Here is a 13286-nt window from a genome sequence, read left to right on the forward strand (position 1 = left end):
CAATCCATAAGATCTCTCTATATATATACATACATATATATACATTCATACATATATACATACATGCATACATACATATATACATACATACATATATATATACACATACATATATACTTACATACATACATACATCTGCATATGCAATTTTATCACCTTGGAAAATTGTATTTGATCCTGCTAGCTGGGAACAGCTGATTGTTCATTTTATTGTACCTAATTTGATGACAGTTCTACAAGAATTTGTAATCAACCCAGCTAATCAGCAACTAGACCAATTTAACTAGGTTATGGCTTGTTTCTTTCTAAAAATATCTGCTATGATATGTTTTTTCTAAAAAATTTTGCTAGCTCTACCCATTTTTCTTGGTCTACATTATTCTTGTGCATGATCTTGAGCTAAGTCACTTAGCATGGGTCGAGTGAGTTTTATTGTTTTACTATTTGGATTTTGGAATATGGGTTTTGTTTTATCATTGGCTTTGTTCAAGTCCTTATTTTAATGAAGTAACAAAGTGGTTTTTAGGGTGGAAAGGACTATATAATGAAGTGGAAAGTTGAAAACTTGAATGTTGAAATGTTGAAATGTTGAAATGAAAGCTATCGAGGATCAGACACCTATGGCAAAGTTACAATAACAATGTAAAGTTGATTTTAGATATAAACCAAAAAAAAAAAAAACACGACATAAATCATTCCCCATTTTGTTTTGATTATGGAGAGTTGCATGTGAAAGAGGGTGGAGAGCTATGAACATTGGTAGATATTTCATTTTCATGCCCTTGCGATCATTGCATTTGGTTTCCATGCCATTATGATCTCTACATTTTGTTGTCATTCCCTTGGTGGAGATTAGTGGAGATCTAGGTTTTAGTTGTCGTGCCTTTGTGATCTATGCATTTCATTGTTATTCCCTTGTGATCTCCTTGGCCTTGCTCTATGATTACATTGTCGTGTCGTGCCTTTGTGATCTTTGTGCCCTTTGTAGCTCACTAAAACATTTGGGGTCAAATTGTGATGGTAATTTTCCATGATGGTGTAATTTGTGGTGTTCGGGCCTAAATGTAGTGGTGCTTCATCTGTGATCTTCTTCAAGGGGAGAAGAGGTGCCTATGTAAATGTCCTTTTCTTTTCCTTCTAAAAAGGTATCTCTTTATATTTCCCCCAGCACCTAATCACAAGGGCATGACAATGAGATGTAGAGATACATATATACATACATACATATACACATACATACATACATCTACATATGCAATCTTATCACCTTGGAAAACTGTATTTGAACTTTATTCAATCACCAAGAGATAATATAATTTGCATGTACATATTTTTGCATACTTATTTTGGTATGAATAGTTTCGATTGAATTCATCTGAGGAGACTAAGTCTACTCATGATGATAATGGCTCCATGTATTGGGTCTTTAGAGGAGAGATACTTGCAGAAGATTAGATGGTGGGCTAGGAGGAAGATGGTTGTGTGAATGGCTGATCGAGCAAGTTGCAAAAAATGAGGGTGTTAGTTGCAAGTAGTTTCATTAATTTGATAAGGGAATCAGCTTTGAAAGCGGGATGATCAAAATTGGCATGTCCATCTTTATGATAGATGTCTCTATCTAAAAATAGAGAATTACCTCAAACGACAAGCGAAAAATTATTAAATATATGGAAAATCAGAAGAACACTCACCTATAATATTTTTGAAGGACAAAAATCGAATAAAAATATAATTTGGTGGAAAAAGCCATGAGCTATGTGGCTCCTCATTGTGGCTATTCCATTGTCTAGTAGTGGAAACTTTTTACATTAAATATGAAGATCTTGAAATTAAAAAAGATAACTATCAGAGATCTATATTTGTGTTTTAGTGATAACAAATATAGAATATAATTTTAAGAAAAATAATAGTCTTAAATGTATATTATTAAAGAAAATAGACAAGAGTACTAGGTGTAGCTGTATAATTCTAGTATTATTGAGTATGTTAAACAAAATGTTCAATAAAACAAGTATGAAGTAACATAAATAGATCATCTGCGTGATCCTATGATGACTTAATGTGAATGCATTTGATCATTACCTAGATGATATTATGCACGAGATCTTTACTCAATCACCAAGAGATAATATAATCTGTAAGTACATATTTCTGCATACTTAATTTGGTATGAATAAATTTGATTGAGTGCTAGGATAATTTATTGTGTGAATTGAAGACATGAATGATTAATTTAATTTAGCACAAGTGTTATGCAAGTGTGTGTGTGTGTGTGTGTGTGTGTGTGTGTGTGTGTGTGTGTGTGTGTGTGTGTGTGTGTGTGTGTGTGTGTGTGTGTGTGTGTGTGTGTGTGTGTAAAGTAGTTCACATAGTGAACTGATTTACATACATACATGCACATATTCATACAATCATAATAATTAGTTATCCTTGAATTTGACCAAATCTATTATGTATGAACAAAAGATACATGTTTAGAAGGAAAAGAAAATAACATTTACATAGGTACCTCATCTCCCCTTGAAGAAAATCATAGAGCAAGGGCATGTAGATCACAAGGGAACTACAACAAAATCCTAGATCTCCACTTATCTCCACCAATGTTCAGATCTCTCCACCCTTGTTCAGAGCTTTACACCCTCTTTCATGCACAACTCTCCACAATCAATCAAAAAAATGGGGAATGATTAATGTTGTGTTTTCTTTTCTTTTTTGTTTATAATCCATAATCCACAATCCACAAGATCTCTTTGTATACATACATACATACATACATACATACATATATACATACATACATGCATATGTACATACATACATATATACATACATACATACATATATACATACGTACATGAAATCAACAATGCACTTTCTAAGAGTTTACAATTGTTCAACAAAATTAATGTTCTACAAGAAAATACATCTAAAGGTACTATGACATTGGAAACAATAGTTAAATTGGTGTAATTGCTTATTAATTGGGTTGATTTCTTCATTATTATATGATCCAATGGTAATGTTAGATATTATTTTGACATACATGAAAATACTATTATTATTCATTATTATATATACATACATACATGAAAACAACAATGCACTTTCTAAGAGTTTACAAATGTTCAAAAAAATTAATGTTTTACAAGAAAATGCACCTAAAGAACTATTAACTTAGAAGCAATAATATGATGTTGAAACAGTACAGAAAGTGCTTGACATGAGAGGTTTGCAAGTGAGGGTGTTGACCAATCTTGAAAACTTGAATGCTAAAATGAAAGCTATCGATGATCAAACACCTATGCTAGAGTTACAACACAGTGTGAAGTTAATTCTAGATAAGGTAGAGGAAGATGTTTAGAAGTTTGATAATAAAAATTTAAGGCATGAGAGCAAAGGCGAGGGAGCAGCTTTAGAAAGAGGAGGAGGAGTGGCTTTAGAAAGAGATTGCATGGCAGAAACAATAGGTAGACAACATAGAGGATATTATGGGAGCCACTAGATAGAATCCAAGAAAGTGTTGTGGTAGGTACTATGACATTGGAATCACTTGCAAGTGTCTTTGAGAATTTGCACTCCAAATATCAAATGCTTATAAGAGTGTTTCAAGGTTGGGAACCACTTCAACATCCTTTGCATGGTTTAGAGGTAATGTCATTGTGCTAGAGGCTTCTGTAAGGGAATAAGCCTCATGATTATGTCACTTATACAGAAGCAAAACTTGCTTCTTCAACTCCTTACACTCAACCCTTCACTAGAGTTATTCTTCAATTCCTTATATATGCAATTTTATTACCTTGGAAAACTGTATTTGATCATGCTAGTTGGGAACAGCTAATTGTTCATTTTATTGTACCTAATCTAATGATAGCTCTATAGGAAATTGTAATCAACCCAGAAAATCAGCAACTAGATCCATTAAATTGGTTATGACTAGTTTCTTTCTAAAGATATCTTTTATGATATGTTTTTGTAAAATTTCTTGCAAACTCTACCTATTTTTCCTGGTCTGCATTATTTTGGTGGAGGACCTTGAGGTAAGATACTTAGCACAAGTTGACTGAATTTTTATTTTTTTTTGGATTCTGGAATATGTCTGTAGTTGGATCAATTTTTCTATTATGTAGCTAATATGTAATAAGCACCTTAAAAAAGATCTCTAGATATACATGTCCAAAAGGAGATATAAAGAGATACCTGTTTAGAAGGAAAAGAAACCAACATTTACATAGCCTTGAAGAAAATTGCATAGCTAGGGCATGGCAAAAAAATCATAGAGAAAGGGCACAACATGACAATGAAATCGCAAATCAAGGGCACAACATGGCAACAAAATCATAGAGCAAGGGCATGGCACTGAAATCATAGAGCAAGGGCATGACAACAAAATATAGAGATCACAAGGGCATGATAACCAAATCATAGAGCAAGGGTGCAACAACAAAATGTAGAGATATATATCATAGGAAAGAAATGCACCAAAAACATATGCATAATCACGAGGCTCATTCTCTTGCAGATGTCATAACATGGTTAAATATGCATATATATCAACCCAAGTAATGAGCAACTAGACCCATTTAACTGGTTATGGCTTGTTTCTTTATAAAAATATCTACTATGATATGTTTTTGTAAAATTTCTTGCGAACTCGACCCATTTTTTGTGGTTTGCATTATTTTTGTGTAGGATCTTGAGGTAAGTCACTTAGCACAGGTTGAGTGAATTTTATTGTTTTATTATTTAGATTTTGGAATATGTATGCAATTGGATCATATATGTAATAAGCACCTTGAAACAGATCTCTCTGAATATCTAAAGACATACATTTTTAGAAGGAAATATAGAGACATACATGTTTACAAGGAAAAGAAAAAAAATTACATACCTACCCCTTCTTGCCCTTGAAGAAAAGTACAGAACTAGGGCACATAGATAACAAGAGCATGACACGAAAATGAAATCATAGAGCAAGGGCACAACATAGCAATGAAATCACAAAGCAAGGGCACGACATGCCAATGAAATCATAGAGTAAGGGCACAACAAAAAAAATGCAAAGATCACGAGGGCACAACAAGTCATAAGGGTGTCATGACTATGTTCATACCTCTCCACCTCTTTCACATGCAACTCTCTCCAAAATCAAAACAAATGGAAAATGATTGGTGTGTTTCTTTTTTTTATTTTATCCTCACGAGGGGGTCAAAATTACAACACCAATGTTGATATTGTGACATCATCAAGATAATTGCAAAAAAAATACGAAAATCGCCACAAATTGCACCACTGTCACAAATTGTCATCATAATTTGACCCCAAATGTTGAAATGAGGGAGTTGCAATATTGTTCATAGTTTTGATCCCCTCGTATCATCACCTCTTGGCCCATGTAAGGAAATTTCAAACATTGATGGTAGGTGGAGGGGACAACTTGCACGTCATGGATCAATGGTCTACCTAAAAAGATGTTGTATGTCAACTTGAAACTGGACTTGGTTGACAAATTCTTTTACTACCAGGTCAACCCTTATTGGCAAAATGACCATGCCTTTAGAGGATCTCTCCTCATCATCATACATTTTAATCATGATTTTCTTTTTGGGATCAACAACATCTTTTGCATACCCTAGGGCTTTTACAAAACTCAAAGTGCAAATATTTAGGCCTACTCTATTGTTAACCAAAGCTATTTTGACTATGTTCCTATGAATGAAGACCTCAATGTGTAACAGAGAGTTTTGTGGATGTATGACAAACATGTCATCTTGGGCTGAGAAGGATACACAATGGGGGGTGACAATGTTACTTACCATATTTTAAAACCTATTAACATCAAGTTTGTTTGGCACTAAAGCTTTGATAATGATCTCTTTATGTTCTGAAGATATTTGAAGAAATTCAAAGATGGAAATCTGAGTGGGAGTCTTCAATTACTGGTTGACTAGACTATATTTGGGTACAATGGAACTTGTGGTTGCATGGTCTGAACTAGTTATTAGCCCTAGTAGAGAAACTTTGGAGGCTTTGACCCTGGGTAGTAGCATTTAACATATGCTTCTTGTTTTTATCTTTAATTATGATGACATTTATGACATTGTCAAACCCCAAGATCATATTTATTGTGTTATCATAATTATGGGTGTGATTAACATTATTGTTGGAAGATGTGTTCTGATTGGCTCTAGAGGATTTTCCATTCTCATGGCTCATAAAAGGGTTTTTGAAGGTTGTATGATCTTCATTATTACAAATATTATTTACTTCGATAGTTCAATCATTAATCAATTTTTGTATGGCCCTTTTAAAGGTATGAAAATTGTTGGTTAAATGCCCCTTGTTTTGGTGGTAGGCGCAAAAGTGTTTGTCACTCCACCACTTAGGTTTAATTTGTTGTTCGTAGGGCTTGGCTTCTAGTAGGGTAATAATTTCATCTGCTACAAGTGTTTGCAACACACTTTTATAAGATACCTCAATGGGCATGTATTCTTTGGGCATGTTGAAAGACTAGTATCCTCTCAAGGGAGGAGCTTGATTGTAGGTTACTTGCTGATTGGAAGTTGAAGGAGTAGTTTTGTTTCATCAGTAGAATGGATGAACATAATCTTGTTTGGGTAGGTTTTGTCCAATATTTACATTGGTATTGTTAATAGTTAGATATTGCTAGTTTGGATAAGGGTGAGGTTGTGATTTAACATGATTTGCCTTGACCATCCCATCATTGACTATGTTTTTGTTGTTGTTTCTCTACCATGAATTCTATTTATTGGTTGACTAATTAGATGAGTTATGCATATGTGAGGAGTTATTTGGAAAACCTTTTCCATCCTTTGATTTCTTAATGATGTTATTATTTATTAGGGTTTCTTCTACTTTAGCAACATTTTCTAAAGTAATCTTGAACTCTTTGGGCCCTTGAATTTGAAGCCAGTAGTTCATAGGTTTCGAGAGGCTATTGATGAATATATTTGTTTTCTCCTTGTCTGGGATGTCTCAGTGGTATTTAGTGAAATTGTGTCTCCACCTTTGCAAGAAAACTTTAAAGGACTCTCTGGGAAGTTGCTTTGTGTTACACAAATCGATCATAGTAACTTCTCTTTCAATATTGTATGAATATTATATAATAAAAACTAAGGCCATTTGATCAAATGACTTAATGTTGGAGGGTAACTTGGAGAACCACTCCATGGCTTGCCCTCCTAGGCTTCTAAGAAACAACTACATTAGGTAGGTCATGTCATGGACAAATTCCATACTTAAAGTATAGAATTGTCTGAGATGATCTTGAGGATCATATGTACCAAAATACTTATCATATTTTTTTAGTTGTACATTCTGTGGAAAGGGAGTGAAGGTGATACTTTTGTCAAATAAGAGGGGACATACCTTTTCAAGGCTAAATTCAGCAGGTTGGATTTTCCCTCTTTTCATTCTTTCCATTTCCAGTTGTAAATCTTAGAGTTTTTATGTGACAATTTCCAAGGGTGATTCTTCTTCATATCCCACTTAAGGTTTTTTTTTCAAAATTGGATGGTAATTTGGTTCATTTTTGTGCCAATGATAGTAGGTATCATTCTTTCTGGCATTTGAGTATTTTTTCCATTATATCGACAAGCTTATGATTTTCTTGGAAATCCTCGATTTTAGTTTCAAGAATCCTTTTATCCCATACGTTAGATGAACCTATTTTGTTAAAGGGCTCTGCATTATGTTTAGGTAAAGATGATTTGTTGGTAGTGAAATTTGATAAGCAGTCAATAGGTGTAACAAGCTCAATGATGTTTGCAAATTTGATCCTTGACTTTGCTATCCTAGCACTTACTTGTATGGGTGATCTTTTAGGCTCTTTTTGTTTCACAGCTACACTAGTTTTATGCAAGGGCATGAAATGTGGATGGGACCTCTTTAACTTTTTTGAATTTTAGTGGTATAAGGATTGCTTTTAGATTGGAGCTTGTGGGAATAGCAAGCTATGTTTCAGCAAGAAGTGTTCGGTAATGTTGACGAAGATAAACTCAATTTTGCAAAGTCAGGTAGGGGATGGATGTGTGTGTCTATTCATTTCTATCTTTATATATGAATTTGGAGTAACAATAACTATTGGATAAAATATTTGATATCAGGTTGGAACATGGCTTGTGTCAAAGGTGGCGGTCAATTACAGAAATCCTCAATTTTACAGAATGTTGACAAAGAAAAAGGGTATCCAAATTTTTCTTTTGTTTATGAATGTTGTTGGTAAACATAGCCTCTATTTAATATTTTCCTCAAATGTTCTACAAAAAACTTTAAATGTGTTATTTTAATGCTTGTACACGCTATTTTATAGTGTGTCAGGCAATGTTCTATAGGATATATGCGATGTTTAAGTCTTCAAATGTGCTATAGTTTTAGTCAAATCGTTGTTATAGGAGGTAAATGTGTCATAGAAATGGTCAAAGGCATTATTTCAAGTATTAAATGCGTTATTTCAAGGAAAAACAACAACATTTGTATTTGGTTTTGTGTCAGTTTGTAGTTGCATTTTCTTGGAAGGATTGTGATTTGAAGTCTTATTAATATGTATTAAGGTAGACACATCCAGGCACAATAATGGTAGAAATGATAATGAAATAAAATTGCACACACCTAGAGAATGAAAGAAATGGCTTCCTAACAATGGCTAGCTAAAGCCGGTGACTACAAGGTTTTAGTTTTTAACAAAATAATGTTTGAATTTACCTCTCTTGTAATGAAGAGCTTCCCACCAATGCTAAAGAGGTTTGGCACAATCTCTTGTGAGACTACTGGAGGAAGGCTATATTTCAAACATGATTGGCTTGCATTTGATTGGGAATGCAAGATGGAAGGTGACCCCTCTCACCGGCCTTGCTAAGGATAATCTTAGGAGGTAGCCCTTCTGTGGCTAGTAATCTAGCTATTAAAAAAGAAAGAAAAGTAGAAATCAAAAGTAGGTTTGAGAGTTCGATCACTCTAAAAGAGTGAGATCATATCCCTACTACTTTGATCTCTCAAACACAATAGACAAATATTGTTCAATTACATACATTTACCTATGGAAAACAAGAGGCTCCTAGTTAATTCTACATGTTTTTTTGTTCCCCGCTTGATCGCTACTAACCCTCACAGAAGGTTTGGCATTTTGATCAACTTGATGAGTTGAGAGCATAGGTCCACTCCTAGATGGCTTAGCCAAACCAAATTTTCTACTTAAACTAGGTTATAAATCTAAAAATATTGCAATCTAATTGAAAAGAGTTTAGGCTTACCTAAATCGACACTAGCAAAAGCTAGGCACATTTCTGAGTGTCTTCATTCCCTTCTTGCAAGTTTTCATGATCTGTAAATTCCTGTTAGCCCAAAAGAGGTTTGTAAACAACCCATAATCAAATCTGTAAGTTAGATGCAGTGATTTACAACTTTGATTAGATGTGCTATAGAAAATGGCATAAGCATTACAGAACTGTGTAAATGCGCTATTAAAACATTCAAATGTGCTACATAAACATGCAAATGCACTACAAAATATATCAAATGTGTTACAAAACACTTAAAATTCATTACAGAACACTTTAAATGTGTTAAAAGACTATGCAAAAGTGTCAAAACAATGTTCAGAAGTGTCAAAGCGTCAGAGGAGTCTTAGATTCGATGTTTGTGAGCTCAAGAATGTCTTCAAAAGTTAGTTGTTGTTGTTATGGGTCTTCTTGAATGCTGTAGAATCTATAATAAGTTAGATCTGCACAAGAAACCAAAGAATAATATAGATCTAGAAGAAAAATAGAAGATTAGTAAGAAAATCTAAAGAACAGAGAGGCTTTAAGACGAAGCCCCACAGTGGGTGCCAATTTGTATACAGTGGAATCATGTATTCATGAGACCTTAATGCAGAGTGGTATCGAAGTAATAATGACCTATTCTAAACTCAAGAAATCATTGTTAAACAAAAACTCCATGAACATCCCATGTTTTCCTAACTATAACTACTAAGATTGCTCTTATACTAGCATCTCAATGACAGTTCTAGAATGGGATTATGCTATGAATCCAGATCTATCAAAGTGTATGTTGGATCTATATGAAAATGCAAATTATGTGTAGATAATAACACTAGAATGCTAAAATCATGTGCATATGTAAGTGTAAATTATACTAAATAACATGAAATGAATGGTAAAATGATGTCAAAATGCCATGAATTCACTATAATAACAATGCTAAAAGAGATGATAACTCTAAATGTGCCTATAATGTAGATGCCTAAAACTTGGGTCCTTTTGCTCTTGAATTTCCCTCCTATTTATAGAATTTCAGAAGGTGTTGGGGTAAAGATCAGAATTTCACTTTTGATTGGAGGGTAATGGTGAAATTGTAAATATCTCATAAGGTACCAAGAAGAAGAGTCCAATAGACTTAGTTTGTGAGGATAAATGAGGATTTTCAAATTCTTTTAAATGTAAAAAGGAGGATTTTCACTTTTGTGAGGATAAATGGATTTTTATTGATTTATTAAATGTTACATTTATTTTCAACTTTTGTCTTTTCCTTTTTCCATTTTTTATTTCATTTTATGATTTTATGAATTGCTTTGTCCTCTTTTTAAAGTGATTTAGGTCCTTTTTTATTTGTTAGGTGTTTTGATTGATTAATGACTTGATGTAACAATTGATTTGAAAGTTTGTTGTTTTCTTCTAATTTTATCCTTAATTTGTGTCATTTGATTGAGATTTATGTCGTTTTAGGTCTTTCCCAATTTTTAGGTGTCTACAATAATAATATGAGATCTATAAGCACAAGAGCTCTTTGTGAGCTATAGTCCCTACTTTTTGGGAACAATTTGGTGTGTTGATTTTTTCCTTGTTTTAAATATGGTTTGACAATTCAAGGAACAAGGGACATATGAAATTGGTTTTTTGGTCTTTGTGGAGAAACCTATCATTTTGAGTAATTCTCCATGGCTAGGGATTTTCATGCTAGAAATGTGTTGAGCATTATTCACTGACTTTTCATTTCTTCCATCATTCCTTGACTATGTTGGGCAGGATCTATAGCCTCTAATATTAACTCCACTTCTTTCAACTATGCACACGATGGCATGGAGTGTAGTCTTGTCTTGTATCTTATTCTAATATTTTTTTTATAATTACACCTTGGTCTATATATAGAATTGTACATGTATATTACCTTCTTACCTTTAGGTGTTTCTCTTCCATAAATCAATTTTACTAAAAAAATATATTTTTTACGAGGATTAATTTTTCAGTGTTTTTTTATCTATAACTGAATAAAGAAAAGATAATATTTTTTTTAATATATTAAAATTTATGTAATTATTAAATAAAATATATATTTATATAAATAGAAAAATATATACAAAGTAATTAATTTATTATCAATTGAACTAAAAAAGAACTTAATTTATATCTATTTAAAAATTTATACTGAATATTAATTTATTTTAATAACAAACTATTTAATATGTGTAAGGTTAATTGTAAGAATACTTTTCTACTAAACTTAATATTTTTTATTCTCTATGTAACCATTAGTTTCTCAATAAGTTTTAGTCAAGCTAGCCTACAAAACTAGAAAGAAAACCAAAAAAACTTGAACGTGATATTCTAAACTCAATTTATTGTTGGGAACCAATCCTTCTATTAGAGACACATTGTTAAACAAGAGACGCAAAGCATCGTAGTCCCTGCCTAATGCATAATGGTTGTAGAGGTGTAGGTGAGTGAGAATAAGGTTAAATAGTTATAAATTAGCATTGTGAATGCATTAATTTTTGCCTACAAATGCACTTCTAATCTGATAGGATGGCTCATATTTTTTCATAAAATAAAGTAATTTTTAATTATGAAATAATATCTATATAATTTAATATGTACATTTGTAAATAATAAATAGATGTAATACATATAAATGTGATGTTATAATATGATAAATAAGAAACAAAATATAACTATTTAATTTTAATACATACTTTATAAAAACTTAATAATAATTTATATATCTTTTAGAATTGAACTTTTTTTTTTTGTAGTTATTTCCTTTAGTATGTTTTTTTGATATAAAATATAATTATTAATTTAATATTGAAATGTATATTTAAGCTTTAAATATATCTAAACTAAATGATAAATTGTTTAAATAAATAATAATAAAAATAATAAATGATATAATTTTTAAATTGTAACACTTATCAATTATACATATTAAAAACACTATTATAAAATATAATTAAAAAATAATATTGTTTAATTTATTTTTATAAAAGTAGAATAATAGTATTAATTTAAGTACTTTTATTAAAAAATCAAAGTTTTTAAAAAATTAGAAATCCAAATGCAAAGATATAACATTTAACTCTATATTTGATTAAAATATCTATATGGTAAAAAAAAATAGATAGTGATAATTAATATTGATTAGACATTCATTTGTGAGGTGGAAGATAAAAATGATTGTTTTTTAAAAAGTTAATCCCCCTATCAAGAAATGTGGAAAAGATAAAGTTGTAATTAATGCATTGATAGAGTTCTTATAAATCAATGTATTTGCAAAGTGTTTGAAAATTCTATATTTATATGTAACGAAAATTAATTTTACTCCTTACTATTTTTACTCTCAACCAATCGCAATAAAGATAATTAGCTTTTTTCATATTTTAAAATCATAGATAAATGTGTCAACATTACAAATTTTTTTATAAGCAAAAAAATATTTTCCTGCTATTGGTCAGATGAAAAATTTATTTGCATCTGATTAGTGCTTAAGTATCTTGTCGTCGGCAGGAACTAAAAAATAGTGACTCCTCTTAAAAAGAGAATAAAATAGATGTTAGTCCATACAACAACACTAGGTAGGACAAATGATCCAAAACAATTTGACACATTCAATTGAAAGATTCATTTGGTATCTTTATTATAGTATACTAAAGACAGTTGTGAACACACACAAGACATATTAAGACAGACATACTAAGTAATGAAGTTGTATTTTGTTTCCATTTTTCCTTGTATATGTACAGCTTTAATAGCACCATTATGTTGCATTTCAAAGAAGGGAAATGTATGAACCTATGAATTCTATCAAGTTGTGACGTTTGCTCATGGTAAGAAAAATTATCTTGGAGGATGACTTTATGGCTTGAATTCTCTTCATAAAATTACACTTTTTTTAAAACTTCTATGAGGTATAGAATTAATGACTAACATTTGATGGATTTTGTTGGCTATTATAGAATATGATTTAATAAATTTGATTTGATAATAAATATATTT

This window comes from Cupressus sempervirens, chromosome 11, assembly GCF_028749045.1.
Source record: "Cupressus sempervirens isolate cs-2001-9-10 chromosome 11, ASM2874904v1, whole genome shotgun sequence".
NCBI lineage: Eukaryota > Viridiplantae > Streptophyta > Pinopsida > Cupressales > Cupressaceae > Cupressus > Cupressus sempervirens.